Source organism: Notothenia rossii, assembly GCF_949606895.1.
Source record: "Notothenia rossii genome assembly, chromosome: 5".
NCBI classification, from domain to species: Eukaryota; Metazoa; Chordata; class Actinopteri; order Perciformes; family Nototheniidae; genus Notothenia; species Notothenia rossii.
This window is the reverse complement of record NC_136903.1, coordinates 40,892,328-40,905,161: the sequence shown is the minus strand read 5'-3', so window position 1 is coordinate 40,905,161 and position 12,834 is coordinate 40,892,328. Positions and strand designations below refer to the sequence as shown.

The 12,834-nt window shown below is 40.2% G+C and overlaps 1 long non-coding RNA gene across 3 annotated transcripts; it reads right to left on the bottom strand.

Annotated features, from left to right (window-relative positions):
- Positions 1-559: 559 nt before the first annotated feature.
- On the bottom strand, positions 560-10,791 carry LOC307040767. Of its 3 annotated transcripts, XR_013808597.1 has the most exons (5): positions 10,537-10,791; positions 9,831-9,901; positions 9,562-9,608; positions 7,048-7,365; positions 560-1,076 (listed from the first exon to the last, which is right to left on the bottom strand). It is a non-coding gene; the product is annotated as an uncharacterized lncRNA (long non-coding RNA). The 3 variants fall into 3 exon arrangements; XR_013808598.1 differs by lacking the exon at positions 7,048-7,365; XR_013808599.1 differs by lacking the exon at positions 560-1,076 and having other exon boundaries at positions 6,919-7,365.
- Positions 10,792-12,834: the final 2,043 nt, after the last annotated feature.

The window sequence follows — 12,834 nt, the reverse complement described above, 5'->3', positions numbered from 1 at the left end:
GCAAATAAAGTATTTCCTAGTAACCAAAGGAAAGGTTAATAAAACATGTTCCCATTGTTTTGCTATCATCACTCCTCAGTGTTTTTCTGTTGAGAAATAGGGTGACACGAAGCAAAAAAAGAAGATTAAAACAACATGGAAGCTATATTGGCGTTAGCAGCGTCCACGATAGTAACGATAGTAAAAATGGAGTAGGCCTATGCAAATTAAATGTATACATTTTTTGGATGGAAATGTTATCAAAAGTTTAAACATGTGTTAACTTCAGCATTATTTAAATAAATGCATTTGAAATACATAAAGATATCTAGAGAAAAAATGTCATGTTATGTGCATACAGTAAAAGGTGGACATAACATATTTTGAGTGATCAAGGACGCTTAAGTGTTTGTAGCCTGTGTTGAATATCATTTTAAGAAAGCATGGGAATTTTTTAACATCAAATAATGTAGCTAGCAAATGTATAGCCATAATAACTGCCAGTTATTTATTTTTATTTCAATATTCAGAAACAAATAGATTGGCTATATGCACACATACTTTTTATACTAGTCTTTACATAGAAATACAATAACAATAACCTGTTTCAGGAGAAATATAAAAAGGTGTTTTAAAGTGACAACTTCCTGAAAGAAACACACAACCACCTGGATACATACAGAGTGCAAACACTTGACTTAAGTCCAATCTACATTTAAAACAGCTGTTAAACAATAATAGCAATTGGTCTTGATGCTTTTTATACTCGTTTTGACATAGAAATACAATAACAATAACCTCTGTTCAGGAGAAATACAAAAAGTGTTTTAAAGTGACAATTTCCTGAAAGAAACACGCAACCAAACTGGATACATACAGAGTGCAAAAACTTGACTTAAGTTCATACTACATTTAAAGAAGCAATTGGTCTTGATGCCAAACATGTTCGAATTTAAAGAAATGCATGCAGTCCAGGTGGATTAAGGCTGATATGCTAAACGTGGCTGGCTAAGCCAGAGGGAGGTGAAGAGTCGAGTGTGGCAGTGTGGTGTTCACATTCACTGGCAGGCTCCCATGTGTCTTCCCAAGTTCCGCAACTGTAGAGTGGACAACGTGTCGTTAGAACAAAGAACAAACCTTCCGATCATTGTTAAAGAAAAACAAACACAAGATTAATTTACCAACACATGTTTGTATTACCTTCAGTTTTACTCCTTTTACTGTCAATGTTGTTCATGAAGCCTTACCTAAGCTAGATCCTAAGAAACCGGCTGGCCCGGACAACGTAGAACCTTTCTTTTTAAAGATAGCTGCAGATTTTATTGCTCTTCCTCTTACTACTCTTTTTAACCTCTCCCTCAGCACAAATGCAATTCCAAAAGTATGGAAGTCAGCTTATGTCTTGCCTTTGCTAAAACGAGGGGAGGCAACTATTTTAAATAACTATAGGCCAATCTCAAAATGTTCAGTTCTGGCGAAGGTGCTCGAACGCCTAGTGTTATAAATAGGTATCTGGCTTGATGATTGTCTTAGGCCCCGGCCACAAGAGGACGCATACGGCTAAACGCATAGGATTAACGCAAACGCAATCGCAAAAAAGCTTCCGTCCACACGCAATGTTCACCGGATAGTGTCTGTCCACACGAGACCAATATGGTCTAGCTGCGGCCGCGGACAGTACATGACACTACACGACACGCCCACCTGACACGTCACTACGGTGGCTGAGAAGGGTCTAGCTGCGGCCTCGAAAGTTGTACTTCCAAATATGGTCAGAAGAGAGCACGCCCAAAATGTGAGATGCTGACGCAAGGATATTTAAGGAGACATGGAGGTTTACAGACAACAGACAACAAACAATATGGCGCACCGAGTACAGGTAATTAACGTATTGTGGTTTATATAATATATATAATATAGTTTATTATATTAATATTAAATGTAAAGGAATGGAATAAATATATATATATATATATATATATATATATATATATATATATCTTAGCTCTTAGCTTGACATGCTCGACGTTCAGTTAGCATATATGCTAACTGAACATGCTCGACGTTCAGTTAGCATATATGCTAACTGAACATGTTCGTTCAGTTAGCATGTCAAGCTAAGATATATGTATATATCTTAGCTTGACATATGGAACAATGCATGTACTCTAATTTTTACAAGAATCTGATGTGTTAGCTGCTATACTGTAGACATGTAAATATGTATAATTATATTATTATTTTAAGTGTGGTTTAAAGTTAAATGATAGTTTTTGGGTAGAGCCAAGTAACCCAGGTGGATGCAATCAGGTAATTAGGACAGAGCCTCTGTTTATAGATGGGGTTTGTGGCCATGCTGTTGGCCTGACATTTAAACTAGCTGAAGGGCTTCCTGTTTGAACCACAGTTAAATCTAGAGGTTGTTTTGTGCATAACATATCAACCAAAGAGTAGAGCTGGCTGAATCAGATGGAGTTAAACTTTTTCATTTTTTTTTCAACAAGATATCAAGACACAAAATGTGCTCTACCAAATGGTGGCGCTGGCAGTTAAAGGGTTACCTTCTGAAAGTGAGGAAGTATGACCAGCTTTGTCCCATAGGATTATACAGGCCAGTCCATTGCTGCTTGTTTAAGGAGTTAACTATTTCCAATATTAAAGTCACTTAAATTGTATTCTATTTTATTCACCTATAGACAAACAACACAACACTCCGTGATGGAGCACGCCCAGAGCTCAACAAATTGGACTCTGACACCTTCCAGTGTCCATTTTGTGAAAGGACCGGGTAACACCCTGGTCTGATGGCTCATTTGCAGAGCCACCAGAGGTCACTTGTGAAATATGGAGGTAAAAAAATCTATGATTCTATATGATCATTGAATACTTCATCACATTACATGTTATTTGTTAGATGTGTTTAATGCCTCACTCATTATGGATACATGTGTTATTTCTGTGCCCCAGGACATCCTTGGTGTAAATTAATTTTGCATTAGAAATTGAACATTAAAAAATTAGATTTATATTCAGCTTATGAATTGTTAATAATGCTCGAATAGTATCCCTATTTGGGGTAGGCACAATATGAGCATAATCACACATTCAATCTGCAAAAATTCAGTTTATAGGCAAAAATATTATTGTTGGTGACATGATTATTTATTGCTCTCGCACAAACACCTTGTTTCAAATAGCATATTTACAAGAAATTCATTTTGGTTTGTTTCTAGAATCCTCTAAACCACTTTCTGTCTCTTTTTTAGGTTATAATGTTTATAAATGCAACCATCTCAAATGTGTGGCCAGCAGCCATTATCACTGTGGCTTTTGCCCAACAATCATTGGGAGAAAGGAGATGTTCTTTAGTCACTTTAAAAACTGCTGCACCGAACATCCAACTACGTTGGCGGCGGCCCCAGCAACCACAACAAATCCTCCAGTGATGGCCCAGACGGCCGCTCCAGTGATGGCCGCGACGGCCGCTCCAGTGATAGCCCAAACGGCCGCTCCAGTGATGGCTCAGACGGCCGCTCCAGTGATAGCTCCGGCTGCTGCAGCAACATGGCACAATATTTCCACAGCCCCCAAAATTGATGTCAAAGCGCTAAACCACAACATGTTGTTTTTGTAGCCTACAACTAAAAAGGAAAAACCTACAAATGCACATACAAAGGCACCACTCATCCAAAACATCGGACATCACAGCAAATCGCCACCTAAAATCACAGTTTATAGATAAAAAAAGGGGACTTTTTGCAGTTTCCAGGACATTTAAGGGTCCTGTGCACTATATTCATGTCCAAAAATCTAACTTAGGTATCACCTGTCAGTTGGAAACGTGCAACAGGGCATATGACTATGCACGGAGAAGTGGGCTAGTCGGGTTTGACTGCGTCCATGTCCAGTCCTTGACGCACAGCCCTCTGGCCACCAATTCACCTATTGTTCACGATGAAGGGATTCTCACAGACATGGTAGTGGGTTACTACTCCTAAAATACATACTACATAGAACTTATGGTACATGCAACATTTTTTTTGTGTGGTACTGTGTCATTCTGAATCGAACCTGGATCATTTTTGGAGGAGTTAAACCGTGCATGTCAAAATAATGGTTGACTGTCTGATGCCCCTGGACACTGACGAGGACCACTCCTATAACAGGAGGCCTTACAGCTTCCTTCCTAAAGAGTCGGTTAGAGAATGGACACATTAAAGTGTACAACCCCTGATGCATGTGAATTTATAATATTACATATATGACTTCTTTATACCATCTTGTCTTATCAGTGAGATGGAACTTTGTTCTCATGACCTCCCCAAGAACATGAGTGAGGAAGTGCAGCAAAGGCTGAAGGACTTCAGTGAAAGATTCCGAGGAGTTTTTAAATAGGCTTTAAACTCCTGCAGGTCAATATTTTTTTAAGTTGACCAGCTCTGATTTTCCACATGATGTTCTGTTCAATAAATGTTCATTGAGGAAAACGGTATCAGTGTCTTATTATATTCATCACAGTGAATGCTGAACTTGCCGGACCATATACTGTAGTTGAAAGTAAACAATGAAACACTGGCTTGCTTATATCAAATCAATGCAATTCCCACATGCCCTACCCCGGAACCTGCGGTCTTCAGACTGTGGCCCCCCGCACCAACCTGCGATCCTTCAGGGACAGAGCCTTCAGTATGGCAACCCCCACTCTCTGGAACGCTCTCCCTGCGGAGATCTGAAACATCCCCACGCTTGACGCCTTCAAAAGGGCCCTCAAGTCCCATCTGTCTGCCAAGGCCTTTGGCCCCAAATCTATTTGTTGTTTTGTCTGACTGCCTTTTGTTATGTTTGTTTCTACTCCTGTTCTTGTTTTTAAAGGGACCTTGGATCTCATGAAAGGCGCTATATATATCCAATTACTATTAATACATCATTGGAACGGTAAGAATCTCAGCTACAACACTGACTAAAGCCTTTCCATCTCCAGTATGCCTACATGACAAGCATTTTTATACAGTAAACATATCTTTGATTTATTGCAAAATTATAAAATAAAATTCACCCCTGCTGTCATTCTGGCTTTCGCTGTTCAAATGAGATGTCAACCATCAAAATGGGATAAGGGGTTCCAAGGGGTTCTCAAACGCATAGGTTATTAATTTATTTGCCTAATAGTTGCTTAAAATGCTACAATAACATTTGCAATTCGTTTTTAATCTGCCATGTACGGTCTCTCAGCCACCGTAGTGGCGTGTCAGGTGGGCGTGTAGGGGGCGTGTCGTGTAGTGTCGTCAATTCGCTTTTAATCTACCATGTACTGTGGTGCCTTTCAGCCACCGTAATGTCGTGTCAGGTGGGCGTGTCCTGTAGTTTCGTGTAGTGTCGTGTACTGTCCGCGGCCGCAGCTAGACCAAGCGGCAAACTCTGTGGAAGAGCCGGGACGCCAATACGGAAGTGGCACACACTGCAGTTCATATATTGGCCGCTAGGGACTGACTGCAGAAAGGAGCAATTTCCATAGACCCCCATGTTAAAATGCCCAACTTTACAGCAGAAAAAAACATGTTTCTACCCATGGATGCAATAAATATTATTATGAATATAGTTAGATTCCCCCTTCATGATTATGGATCTGTGAGTGAATTGTTTTCTAACACGACCCTTTTATTTATATTAGGTCTTAAAGTTTTTGCATAAATTAGGGCGTGGTCACATTGAGTGACGGCTCTGTGAAGTGACTGCTACTGTTAGCTTCTTGTCTCTCTGCTAGCTGCTCCGTGAAGCTAACTACAGGCACTCTGCCTGTTCAGCTCATCCAGGGAACACAACTTGCCCCGGGCCGTGTTTGTTTGTTCTTCACCCTTATATATCGGACTATTGTGACTCGCTCTGCGGTTGAAACAGACGCTGCATGAATGCGGTTTTGCGGTAAGTGAAATTCGAGTACTTATTTATGTGTTAATGATTTTAATCAGCTAAGTAATTAATGTTAAGGCTTGGGTTAGCGTGTAAGCGAGTGGTAGCTACATCGGCGCTAACGATGCTAATAGTAGCCTCCAAGTTAAAATCATAAACTATATTTATAAAGGTTAAAACGAAATAGACAAGTGTTAAGTGGGATAATACTGTACAACAAACGGCTTCTGTTTGAGGTTGATAGAATAAGGTCATCCTTGTAACTTAGAGAGATATTTTATTATGTAGGTAGGAACTGTATGCATCACTAAGGTTAATTTAAATTGGCTATGCTCAAGTATGTAAACTAGCTAATGTTGAAGTAGTAGTGTATGTGAAATCAACCTCACAATAAGATGTGTGTATATTACAATTATTAATGTCATATTTCAAGATGATTACTTAGATATTACAATATGGTTGGTTGATCTTGAGTTCATTATTGAGCTTACACGTTAACAACACAGTCATCTGAAGAACAAACCCAAACCTTGTTGTTTTTATGAATTGCATTACCAAATTGGTATCAAATAAACAGTAAGCATTGGTAACACAACTTCCAAAGTTACAGTAGAATAAAAAGGACCCTGACTCGGACAATACACAATCCAACATGTTCAACAGAAGAGAATCAGTTATATTGTTTGTACACATGGTACTTTAAGTATATATCTGTTTGTTTAAGGTGTCCAGGTGATGCAGACAAGCTGGACCAGATAACTGATATATCAGGTTAAGAGGCACATTCAAATAAAGATTGGTCTTTAAATACATGTTGTCTTTTTAATTGTTTGTCTAAAGTCAAAGATCTAGAACTGGTACTTAGTTTTAATGATACAGTCTGGTTATTATGCTGTTTGGAGGAGGCCTCACAGGTAAGAGCACTAACTAGCTACCATCACATGTACCTTAGCTTGACTTAAATGTATTAAACGTATAGTTAAGTGATATCAAAATATAAATAACTAAACATGTTAATATTTGCTTGATTCCAGTGTTGAATTTAGCACAATTGCATACAAACGTTAAGGGATTTTAAGATTCTGAAGTATTATGCTAAAAACTCAATAACTTAGATTATTATTTATAGTTTTGCTGAATAGTTTCATGTCCGCTTACCTTAGAAACGTAAAATGCCACGGCAGTGTGCAGATGGGGAGCATGTTAGCTTAGTTTGGTAGCTTCAGCTAGTTCTGGAACTTTCAGCTCGGTGGCAGGAGGTCCCGCCTCGGCTCCGCCTCTTTGCCCTTATTTGGAGCAGGCTGGAGTAGGCGGGAGTTGAACTCTGACGTCACTGTCGAGCAGATAGTGGCCGACTCCGCCTACTAAGGGCTTCTCGGCAACTCTGCAGAATCCTATGGGTGACGTCACGGACCCTACGTCCATTTATATATAGAGTGGCGAAGTCCCTCCCCTTCCGGTGGACCTCCATGGGACCTTATATCGGAAAAATAATGTATTGAAGTCAATGGGGAGAGAAAGATTATCTTTCGATCCCGTTTGAATTGTGCCACGAATTACACATATGATGTTTGTCAATTTAAAAGATAATTTTGCAAGTCAAAAAAATTAAAATGTGTCGTAAAACTGTGAAGTTACACATTTCTTTGTGTGAAGCGCTCTACTAACTACAAATCTGGTCTTGCACACGTCACCAAGATGGCCGTCACTTTGGTACATTTCACCTCTTTCTTTCAGAATGAGGCGAAAAGTATTAAAAGAGGTGAAAATCACTACAAGTCTTGGCATGTTGAAAGCTGTAAATATGAAAAAGGGGAGTTAGTCGGTTCCGTAAGAGCCAGCATGCGGGACGGCTTTACAAGGTTTCGGTGAGTAACACGAGTGTAATGTGTAACGTTAATGTCAGCTAGCTAACATTAGCTAACAAGGTACACTCTCGTGTTTTGTTTTAGTTGCTCTTCGAGAACAAGCAAGAGGTACTGGTATGATAACAACCTGGTACAAAGCACACAGGCATCTTGTTAAAGTAAGTAAGTACAGTAAGTAAATGTATTTTTAGCTATCTGGAGGGAATACATCAGTTATGACAGCACTTAAGCGACTCTGGGATTTGTAGTCTTTCTAGTTGCGTATTTTTCATATTCTTATATTTCAACAGTTTTAAGACAAACTTTGAATTTTTTGACATGGAAATGATTTTTTAAGATTGACAAACAACATATGTGTAATTCATGGCACAATTCAAATGGGATCAAAAGATACGTTTTCTCTCTCCATTGACTTCGATGTATTATAGCAGGGGTGGCAGCGGGAGGGTTAACTCAGTCTCTGAGAAGACGAGCGCGCAGTGCCTTTCACGCACCGCCTTTCACGCACCGCCTTCGCTGTGTTTACCTTCATAATCATAAGGCTAAAGGGCGACCGCAGGCTGATGTGTTTTAACCACACACCTCTACACACACACGACAACGCAGACTTTTGTTCCTCCATGTTTCATTGTTATTGTTTCACTGAGCGGACCCGCCCCTTTTTTTTAAACGCTCCCTTGTTTGGTCCATCTGCGGCGGTAAAAGTTTTTGTGCGCTGTGATGATTCGGCTGTACCTTTAATAATGAATATTAAATGTTGTGAGGAAATCTTTCCACCAATAATTCCACTAAGTATTCCAAAATGTATTCACTTCAGGTTTACGAAAGTAACTGTAATCAGATTACTCGTGTTTCAAATGTAACGCGAGCTGAATACAGTTACTTGATTTTTGTATTCTGATTACGTAACGCCGTTACATGTATTCCGTTACAACCCAACCCTGGTTGTATGTCATCCTTATTGTTGTTCTGTTGTTTTTATGTTAAATGTGTAACTAATGTCCTGCAGGTCACCCTTGAAAAAGAGATCTTTTGATCTCAAGGGGCTTTCACCTGGTTAAATAAAGGCTACAAACAAAGAGGGATTCATTTAAAACATAGGTAATTGACATTTTTTGATCTTTGTTAATGTGGCACTATGTAACTTAAACCTGGTTTTAATAGGTTTCCGGTGTTATGTTCCAAGGAGACCTGGCCGTTATAAACACACAGGGATAAAGTGGGTAGTGGTGGTCTAAGTGGGCTGAAGATCGTAAGGTTGTGAGTTCAAATCCCGCCTGGAACACCACCAAAGTGTGCCCTTGAGTAAGGAACTTAGCCCTTAGTTACTCCAGGGAGAATGTCCCTCTAATTGGTAATTGTAAGTCGCTTTGGATAAAAGCGTCAGCTAAATGGGAAGAGAGTGACTCTTCCCATCGCAGTTCAATACTGCTCTCCTCTGCTTCCTCGCTGGTCTGAACTGTGACCATGGGTTTTATGATCATCATTGTTCTTATCCTCACTGCAAGTCTTCATGGAATATAAGACAACACTATCGTATTTACCTCAGGCAATAGAGCTTTTTCCAAAAGATTTTAAGGAGCACTCTTAACTACCATCCAACTTCAGACAGGAGGTGAAGCTAACATATACCTTTCTTTGTATTACTTGTGTTATGATACCTTAATGAAAGGGTGATTGTTTGACTACTTTCTTAAATACTTTGGTTACTACTGTAAACAGTACAGATTAACGAGAGAAGGGAAATGCCACTCTGAAAGGGTTAAAAGTGCAACAAATGTAATAGTATATGACTACGTCTTACCACATAGAGCTAGGCAACCAGCATACTTTACATTCTGCTTTCCCCGCCTACACACACACACACACACAAACACACACACACACACACACACACACACACACACACAAACACACACAAACACACACACACACACACACACACACACACAGGGAACAATAATTGTATTTGAAGAAATTTTTTTTTGTTTCTTTAAAAAGGCCTGAATGAGTTACTGAGTCAGACAAGCAACCAAATGAAAAAAAGGTAAAAGTATGGCTTCTTCAACTTACCTTATTGATCCTTCTCCCAGTTGTTATTTTGTCAAACTTGAAGAACTTCTGTCTTCTAAATTTGTGGCAACCTTAAATATACAAAGAGAAGAAAACGTTTAGTCAACCACGCTTTACAGCTGAATGAAATATATGTTTTGTTCACAAAGTGGAGTTATCCGTTGTTCCACTTCATGTGAGTGTATCCGTGGAGGTTGCTCTTGTAGCCAATTTTATGATGATCACTTCATTTAATTCTCCTTTGTCTAATAAACCTCTTTTTGCTTTTATTTGTTCTATTTGACTTTGTATACATGTCTAGTCTATCTGAAAATGTATTCCATATAGCTGTTGTGTTTTCATCAGATCTCTCTTGAGAATAAAACCCTGTCCCCATGAGATCAACTATATCATTTTGAAGTAAATCAAACATTGTAAAATGATCTGCAGACTTGTCTATTTGTTTCAAATATGTTTGTCCCTATTTCATGTAATCCAGCAAAATGTCCTGGGCAGGCTTCAAAAAACCCTCTTAGGTTAGCCATACATCAATATCAACCATGACCTTTTCATAAGCCACCAAAACGCAGCTAAACAATATATTAACAATAACATGCTGTGCACTGGTCTGGTTACCTGAATGAAACCTGGTTTATACCCAATCATTGATTTAAGTTAAATGTGCCTGGTATCAAAGGTATTATTAGTGTGTGAACTCAAAACTTACCATCTGTTTTCATCTTCTTCTTTTTTGGCTGTTCATTCAGAGAAGACTGGGAGATGGCATGAGGAGGAAGAATACCGGATTGTGAGGGAGAAGAGGAGAGAGAGGTTGAACATGGCACCAGATTAAGAATGAAATGACTTTCTTGCTGCTAATGGTCTGTAGTTGTTGCTCGGAAGCTGGTCTCTCTTGCTGCTCTCTGATAAGGGTCTGATATTGTTGCTCGGAAGCTGGTCTCTCTTGCTGCTCTCTGATAAGGGTCTGATATTGTTGCTCGGAAGCTGGTCTCTCTTGCTGCTCTCTGCTAATGGTCTGTAGTTGTTGCTCGGAAGCTGGTCTCTCTTGCTGCTCTCTGATAAGGGTCTGTGGTTGTTGCTCTGAAGCTGGTCTCTCTTGCTGCTCTCTGATAAGGGTCTGTGGTTGTTGCTGTGGAGCTGGTCCCTCTTGCTGCTCTCTGCTAATGGTCTGTAGTTGTTGCTCGGAAGCTGGTCTCTCTTGCTGCTCTCTGCTAATGGTCCATAGCCGTGGGAACATGTTTCAAATGGGGGGTGCTGTGGGGATGACACCAGGGCTGGTTCTGACCAATGTGCTGCTAGGCAAGATTTTAGCTGGCAATGAAAAACCTCTACAAAAGACCAATACACTGCAAAAAGAGAAATATATTGACATGGTGCACAGCTTATATAACAAGGCTTCAAATGTATTATATATTATAACATGTTTTAATTGGGGGGGGGTGGACTTCACATCCTCTCGGGGGGATTTTAAAGTAAAATGCTTCAATTTGGTGCACTTTGAGCGCCCAATTAGAGACTGATCTAGGGGGTACAACTCTAAACACCCATATGAAAAAGATCGGTTTGCATTTTATTAATCAAATAAGTAGGTATGTGAACATTTCCAATAACCTACCATAGCCAATAACAAATGCATGTAACTTATTTTATTTGTGTTGTTCATTCATATCTTATTTTACCAGTTAACATTTATTTATTTATGTATATTTTAAAATCTCTCCAGTCTTAAACAATATTTTTGGTTTACTGTCCTATAGTATACATTGGAATGATTTCAAACCTGTTTTTATTTATCCTAATAATTATAAAGGTGTGCCTTGGAAATATTTGTTTACATAAATTGTGATCAAAACGTTTGAGACCCACTGAGATAACTTCGACTAAAGTGAACTATCTAAGCCCTCAGAGTCCTTTACCTCACTGAGCCTCTCAGTCTGACAGGAGAGGACTCTCCCTCCACATTATTGTAGAAACAGCTTCTTATATCCGTTAGCGCAGTAGAAGCTAACAACAATCCCCGCCGGTACAGCGGTATCCCCTCTCTCTATCTCTCTCACTTTGGCTGTGAGCTGCGGGCGCCTTATAAGCCAACATCCCCCACTTTCATCACTTACAGCGCCCATCGTACAGGGCAAATGAAAAATGTAACCGGGGTGAAAAGGGTGTTATCTTTACTTAATTATGAATGTTGTTACATCAAGGCTGAAAATTCGTTTTTTTTATTATTATATCTTGTGGAAGCGCAGATCCCCTGTCCTCCACCAGGGGGTGCTGCAGCACCCTCAGCACCCCTTCTTCCCACGGCCCTGTAATGATCTGTAGTTGTTGCTCGGAAGCTGGTCTCTCTTGCTGCTCTCTGATAAGGGTCTGTGGTTGTTGCTCGGAAGCTGGTGTCTCTTGCTGCTCTCTGATAAGGGTCTGTGGTTGTTGCTCTGGAGCTGGTCTCTCTTGCTGTTCTCTGCTAATGGTCTGATATTGTTGCTCGGAAGCTGGTCTCTCTTGCTGCTCTCTGCTAATGGTCTGACATTGTTGCTCGGAAGCTGGTCTCTCTTGCTGCTCTCTGCTAATGGTCTGATATTGTTGCTCGGAAGCTGGTCTCTCTTGCTGCTCTCTGCTAATGGTCTGTGGTTGTTGCCCGGAAGCTGGTCCCTCTTGCTGCTCTCTGATAAGGGTCTGTGGTTGTTGCTCGGGAGCTGGTCTCTCTTGCTGCTCTCTGCTAATGGTCTGTAGTTGTTGCTCGGAAGCTGGTCTCTCTTGCTGCTCTCTGATAATGGCCTGATATTGTTGCTCGGAAGCTGGTCTCTCTTGCTGCTCTCTGCTAATGGTCTGTAGTTGTTGCTCGGAAGCTGGTCTCTCTTGCTGCTCTCTGATAAGTGTCTGTGGTTGTTGCTCGGAAGCTGGTCTCTCTTGCTGCTCTCTGCTAATGGTCTGTGGTTGTTGCTCGGAAGCTGGTCTCTCTTGCTGCTCTCTGATAAGTGTCTGTGGTTGTTGCTCGGAAGCTGGT